The sequence below is a fragment of the Haemaphysalis longicornis genome, unplaced genomic scaffold (assembly GCF_048455015.1).
Source record: "Haemaphysalis longicornis isolate Haplotype H1 unplaced genomic scaffold, Haemaphysalis longicornis Haplotype H1 scaffold_2, whole genome shotgun sequence".
Taxonomy (NCBI): domain Eukaryota; kingdom Metazoa; phylum Arthropoda; class Arachnida; order Ixodida; family Ixodidae; genus Haemaphysalis; species Haemaphysalis longicornis.
Window position 1 is genome coordinate 116558703 of NW_027526295.1, and position 7588 is coordinate 116566290.

The following is a 7588-nucleotide window of genomic DNA, read 5'->3' on the forward strand; positions in this document are numbered from 1 at the left end:
ACGAAGAAGAGTGCGGTCGTCAGAAGTCCGCTCCTGTCATTGTAAAGAGGTCGCAGCTCTGGTGACATTGGATATGGCCAAAGCGTATGATTGTGTGGAAAAGGCATACTTTTAGAAAAGATGGTGCGATTATCTTTTGCGGAATATATTACTTCCTGGGTCAGGTTGTTTTTAAGAGGTCGCAAATCCAGAACGGAGTCACCTCCTCGAGTTACAGTCAATCGCGAGGCCTTCCACAAGGATCCGGCCTGACTCCGGTGTTATTTAATGTGTTGCTTAGCGAGGTGCTCGTTATTGCGGGAATACAGTCATATTTGTATGCTGATGACTTAGCCTTTTTTGCATCGACAAGAAATATACATTCTTTGCTCTTATCCCAGTAGCTGTATCTCTCGACCTTAGAATCGTGGCTAGACGGGCTGTGCCTATCCTTAAATGTCGGAAAGAGTGCCCTCTTGGCATTCCCGGTGAAAGACCCAGTTTCGATTTGTCTGACATACCGACAGAAAATAATACCACAGGTTACTTCCCTGAAATATCTAGGAGTGCTGCATGAGAGCAATCTGAATTGGCGTCCTCATACTGATTATACTGCGGCCGAGGAGGGAAGGGCGGTTTCGTTGTTATAAAGATTTTGCAGCAAGAAGTCGGGAATGCGCAGAGACATTCTCCTCATGCTCTACCGCCTGTACGTTCGACCTATTCTAGAATTCGGCTCCATCCGTTTTGGAAGTTATCCGTTTTATAAGCTACGTCCATTGATTACACTACAACGAGAAGCTTTGCGCTTGTATTTGGGATTACCGAAGTACGTCCCTATTCGGGTATTGTACAGGGAGGCTCGCATCCTTCCTCTGATTCCTCGATTCAAGGTGTTAACAGTAGAGGCATACCTTCGTGTAATGAAATTGCCTATTTCAAGGTCGCAAATGGTATTCATTCACTCCCCATCGTCTTTTTTCGCTCAGCCATGGCCCAGGTACAAATGACCGCAGATGGTGCTTGTACAGTATTAACTAACCCTATAAACATCTACATTCTCTAGATTACTTCCTTTCAACCTAGAAATGCGATGGTGGAAATTAATTTTGTTAATCTTCTTCCCTGAAATTCCAAATATTTGCAGAAGAAGACGATATCTGGTCTGCTAATCACCCATTTAGAGAAATTTCCCACCCACGTGGTTGTGGCCACAGATTGCGTCTGTTCAGTAAAGAAAGGCTGGTATAGGTATCTTTTCGCCTGCACTTGACTGGGCATTTTCTTTCCGGCTACCCAATTCCAGAACAATATTCCTGGCTGAATATTTGGCGGTTGCCCTTGCTATTGGAAAACTCAATGAAGACCATTCGAAAGTGCGTATTTTTACGGACTCGCTTTCAGTCTGCCCCACCCCATCTACTACAAGCTTTACCCCTCTTCGTCGAACGCTCACGACACTCGTACCGCCCTATATACAAGAAATGCGCCTGGTGATCGGTTCCAGGGCACAGGGGTATCCACCTTAATGAAACCGCCGATTATCTGGCAGGTTTTGGATTGAATGTACCACAGGTTGTGCTGTGCCCCCCCAAGTTGTTGCATCCCGGTTTCGCAGGTATAGCTCACTAGACAGCCTGCCCCGAAATTGAGCACCTCAGGTATTCGTGGAAGAGTGACGTTGTGCAGTCGCCATTGTGCGAGGTCACAATGACCAGATACACCTGCCGAGTGCCAAATTTGAATTTCCACCTTCCTCACACACGCATAGCGCCTTCGGCGATATACGAGTTTTGTCAAGAGGTAGAGACAATCGAACATTTCCTTCTGTCTTCCCGGCGGTTCTCCTCTCTCCGAAATCGATTCCTGGAGGTGCCCCTCCGGCTCCTGGGTCTTTCCTTGTCTGTTCCGAATTTAGTGTCATTTGGGACATCGCGATTCGGTTTCTGCCACGGGGATGTTTGTCACGACCTTCAGAGTTTTATTTCACAATCAGGTCGCCTACCCTGTTAAAACACATCTCGTACTTTCTTTTCCTTGTACGTGTAGTATCAGTTTTTGCTACAGTATGTTATAGTTTTTTTATTTGGTTCTCAAAATTGTTAACATCATGTCCCTCACATTCTCCACACTATATTTACCCTTAGTTTGAATTCCTAACCATTTTACCAAATATGACTTGGCCTATCCCCCGGAGTGGGTACGCGCCATTGATTTTTGGTACCAACCGACCAACCAAACAACCGTCGGACGCCCGGTCCGAGGGAGGAGAACACTGCGGCACTCGACCGGACTACGAGTGTTCAATGCCGACGCTACTGCCACTCAGCAGTTACAGCGTGCGGGAATCGAGCGACGATTTAGTCTTCCTTCTCTGCACGTCAGGTGCGGGTGCAGCACCGTCCCTGTCACCGGCTGGTGATGTTCTGCCGCAGTTACGCTGCCTGCTCTCGGTCACCGCTGTCGTCACCCGCCAAGTCTGTGGCCTTCCACAAGAGGCTGTGATACTGTTGTTTTTTTAACCCTTTCTTGAATTTCGAGTTATGTAGACCGTTTGACACATTTCTACCGTGGTCCATCTCACTCCAAGATCTCGCGACACCATGAAGGTCCATAGATCGTGCCGATAACATCACAACGGAGTTATACAATTAAAGGAAGCTCATATCAACGCGTGGTATCGCACTTCTACTCCGTCTCTTCCACCGATCTCGTCGCCTCCGTCGGCAGCGAAAGAGACAGAGAGTAGAAGTGAGACCATCTAACACGTAGTTTATGCTTCCTTTAGTTTTATAAAAAAAAGACTCAAACCATGTGCTTCACCATAACACTCAACCGACCAGCGTTGATGAATCATGCATTGATGTAACCATAGCAAAATATTTTCTGAAGTAATAAGGGTGTGATTAAGTGCATTTCACGTATCTCTTCTTTCAATCTTTGTAGAGCCACGTGCGTGAATTTAAGTGACGTCGCACGTGTAATTGTTGTGGGTGTAGTTTAAAGCTTCGCTTTCAAACCACTTTCACCGGGTGGAGTTGCGAGCATTTTTTGTTCAGATTGTGGGACACCCTATGCATGTAAGGCACCACCATTGACTCCGCACCTTCCTTTGAGACCCTTTTGCACGTTTAACGTTCGCCTTCTGAAGGAGTGTCTCACTCACCGCGACCAGGATCGTACTGAAGTAACCTGCATCGTCTAACCGGGAGACATGGGTTTTAAAACTTTAAAGAGTCTGTGCGGAAACGACTTCATAAAAGCAGACTCTAGGCACATTGCAGCAATACCTCTTTTCACAGACTTTGAATGCGCCGAATCATAAGGTATGAGACCCTTTGCTACTCTTGGATGGTACATCCAACACAGCGACTTTTCAGAGATTCCCAATTAGATGAACAAGACCAGTAGCGTTTTCTTTCTTTTGGTACCTGAGGTGTAGATGTCAGACCCTTCCGACAACCTTTTCAAAATCATCTAAAATGTCTTTCGTCAAGTCATATTACCTCAAGTGATTTTGCCTCTCTATAAAAAATAAACAAAAATCATGGCCATACCTAAGCAATTTTTGATCCTTGTCTCCGCCAAAACATTCACTAAGGCGGGGTCAAAATAACAAAAAAAATAGCAGTGGCTTAGCTCGGCTATGCCCGGATATACGTAGCGTGAGTTAAGGTTCAGCTGGTTATTCTTAGCTTTCTTGGCTGTCTAGGATTAGCTTGATTATCATGCTTACTGCTGCTTCAAACCCCCCACACACGGTATACGCGTCATGTGAATCATGTATATTTATCAAGCGACTCCAGCGCAGCGTCACCAATCGCCCCAGAGCTAAGCTGGTTCCACAGGCGCTCACCGGTGTTGCTGCGACTCACGAGCCATCGGTTCCACACCCGGCCACCCCTCGCATGATCATCAAGTAGACCGAGACGCCACGTGTGGAACCGAGGTCGGCGAAGACACTGGACGCGTGGGGGGTGGTTCCACAGGCGCATGCCGGTGTTGCTGCGACGCACGAGCCATCGGTTCCACACCTGGCCACCCCCAACATGATTATCAAGTGGACCTGCCGGCCACAGCCGCGGTTGCGCAGCACGGCTCTCCAGGATCCACGCGAAACTGCTCAACCTCGGCCAGTGTAGCTCACGCTACGAAAAGATTACACAAAAGAGGGGCTACACATGAGCCGGTACATATACCACGACGGTGCATGTATAAACTATTGTCAAAAGTTATAAAAGCTCTGCGAGGATAAAATTTAAGTAAAGTTACAAAATTTTCTACATTAATCCCTGTTCTCGTCTAAAAGGAAACCTGACCGTTTCTTCTACACAGAATCTAACAGACTCAAACAGTTCATTCTCAGGCACGTTGTGCAAGAGGTCCTGGACATCGATAGAAAACATAAACCTTATGTTCTGGATTTGTTCCAAAAACCTGTTACATCACGTAAATTTTTGGTGGCAAAGGTAACACACACTTCGCGGTTGTGTAAATGTTCCTGACGAAACAAACTTACCTGAATCTGCCGTGAGCCTTTCCCGTTTACCACATTTATAAAAGGTAAATCTGCTTTATGTGTCGTAGCCGAAAAAATACCTGCAGCGAGTTACCTCCGCATTTCTTCATACCAGATGCAATCTTCGCATTTGTAAGTCATTGCATAACTTTATGGCCTTCACTTTATTCTAGTCAAATCCCATTTAACCTGTCTAAAGTTACTCGCCAATTGCCTGACGTGCGGTTTCACTAAACACACCTCACGTCCGCACACCTGCATTTCACGTCTGCACTCTCTTCTGTGTCCTTGCGGTAATAAAGTTTCAATACCCCAAGTAGGTTTTGTTGCTTTTCGCGTTGTTAAAGTAACTCATGCCGATCCGGGCGTCAAATATCTCAGCGTTATTGGCATGACACCTTTTTTAAAACTTCGTTTCTGTTGGGGTAGAATTGCTAGCAACATTGGATGATACGCCAGCTACACGAATTGTGCTTGCGAAGCGTACGTTTTACTCTCCTCGATGTATGTATTCACGACGATAGACAGCTATCTAACGGATTCAAAACTTTTACAGTGAAGCTGCTGACGGCCAGGGATTCGCGGATTTTTTATGTGCATACCAAAAAACTTCCGAGACTCCGAGGGTGCTTTAGATGCGCGAGGTGGTCGTACGTGTACGTTTGATTGTTTTTTCTGCATGGCTGCATTTTTTTACCGGGGATCCATCACTCACGGCCACGTGCATTCCTACCTCAATAGCTATACACACAACCTCGTTACTTGTCGAAATCAAAACTGTGTTTTTATATACGTTGTGTCGACACTGATCTGGAACGTACCACTCCACCCCAGGCTCTGAAAAATACGGCAGATAAGTGTAATAAATATTGATTGCTAGAAAAAGGGAGTTCGCGGAGTGTACAGCAGTACTCCACTCGAGCTAAGTATATATGGCTGAGAAATTTAACAAATTTATAGATTGCTTTAGGAAAAGAGGTGGCTAGGAAAGTATGCATGAGCTAGGATTCAAAGTGAGGGCTTATGCAGAGACGTCGGTGGCGTGGCCTCGACACGATGAAGGCAAGCAGAATCTTTGGTTTCGTATCCAATGCCGACGAACATACGATCTCGTGCGTATAGCCATGTTCTTTTTTTAATTACATGCTCTAACTAGGCACGTTGATGTTATCTTATTGTTTCACTTTTTTGCCGTTGTTGTATTGCGTAAGCCTATGGCTTCGCATCATTGTGTGCGGTCGGCCGAACGTAGAGATAAACGGTGGTTTCAAGGAAGGAATATCGTTATTGAGTACAGAATTCCCCCATGGGCTCAATTTCAATCGAGGTAGTGTCAATGAAATGTATTTGGAGAGTCCGCGCTCCAGGAACATTTTACTTAATAAGTCGATAATGTTGCGCACTTCCAGAGAAAAAGAGACCAGAATAATATATTTATGTACCAAATCTGGGGCTTTTGAAAGTATTTGACACAATGGTCTTTGTATTTCCGTTGGCACCGGTCAATTTCTTTGGACTGCCTAAATCTCCACCGCACTCGTGCTGTACCTCTTTGGTTAAGCTGCTCGTTGTTCACTCCATGCATTGCTTGGTACTTAAAGAACACTGAAGTGATTTGTAAACATTGCGAGATTACTAGCTTAAATTGTAGTGTGCGTCTCTAGGCCATGTTTCGACCACTCTCGCTGCGTTTACACGACGTTATTGACTAGAAAAATCAATTCAAAACTGCTGTCCTCCTTTCTGCGTCTTCGCCCATTTTCTGTAGCATTTCGTATAAGGTGACAAAAGAATTTCACTGCGCGACTTGACTGCGCTACTGCGCGGCTCGCCGACCCTGCGACAAAGTCAGTCGGCCAAGAGTTTAGTCGGCCGGTAGCCAGCGGGTCGTCGCAATTCGTTCACTCGCATGCAACTAAGCCACAACAAGATTTCCGCAAGGAGGAATAGGCTTTTAGTTTGTTAGTTTGTAGACTCTATCAAGTATCAAGTCCAAGTAGCTCCACACAAGCGCACATGCCCTGCTTCGCTGACCGATATGCAAAGAAAAAATCTAAGGCCATATTGGCGGTGGGAGAAGAGTCAGCGAAGCCAGTTTAGGTACTAAGGAAATAAACTCAACGAAAACTCATACCGTAAAAGGTAAAACCAGGGTGCAGGAAGCACTTTTCCGGGCTGAGTAAACAAGCACAGCGGTCAACGGCACGACAATACCTGTCACCAACCGCCATAAGGGTCTTACCGAAAGCGAGAAAGTTCGCATTCTCCAAGCATTTGTCATAAGCCGGCTAGTTTACTCCCTCCCTTATCTCCTCCTAACTAAAGCCGACCTCAACAAAATAGACGTGCTAATGAGATGAACCTATAAATTAGCGCTTCGACTCCTTTACGGAACTTCCCCTGCGCGATTGGAAGGAATGGGTCTCCACAGTACAGCTCAAGAGCTGATAGAGGCCCACTTAACGAGTTAGTATGAGCGACTGACCCAAACCAGCATCCTTCATGAACTGGTGTCGGTCACCATACAAACTTCGCGCAACTACATCCCACCTCCGCGTCAATACACTCCCAATTAATAATCAAACCGTTGCCCCGCAATATGCAGCTTGAACACCACGTCACTAGGAGAATAAAGCGAGCGGAAGCAATCTACATGATGTACGGCCACTATCCCCGAGTTGTGTATGTCGACGCGGCAGAATACAGAATTTTACGACGCATACACGATTGTTGCTACGAACTACGGCAAGAAACCGCTCAATTCAGCCACCGTTCTTTACTCCCGCCCAGAAACTGCGGAAGATGCGGCCATAGCCCTAGCTTTGATACTCGACCCCACTCTTATCACCATCACTTCTGATTCTAAAACTGCTATTCAAAAGTTTTCCACCAGACGCATCTTTGAGCCGGCACCCAAAAGTTTGAAAGGAAACTCTGCCCGACCCCTAGAACAACAACTTCGTCTGACTTGGACGCCCGCGCATTCCGGCCTCGAAGGGAACGAAGCGGCCCACGAACACGCCCGAGGACTCACTATCCGGGCTAGGCCCAGCCTCTATCCCTACCTCGCGGCGCGCTCAGCGCGGGATC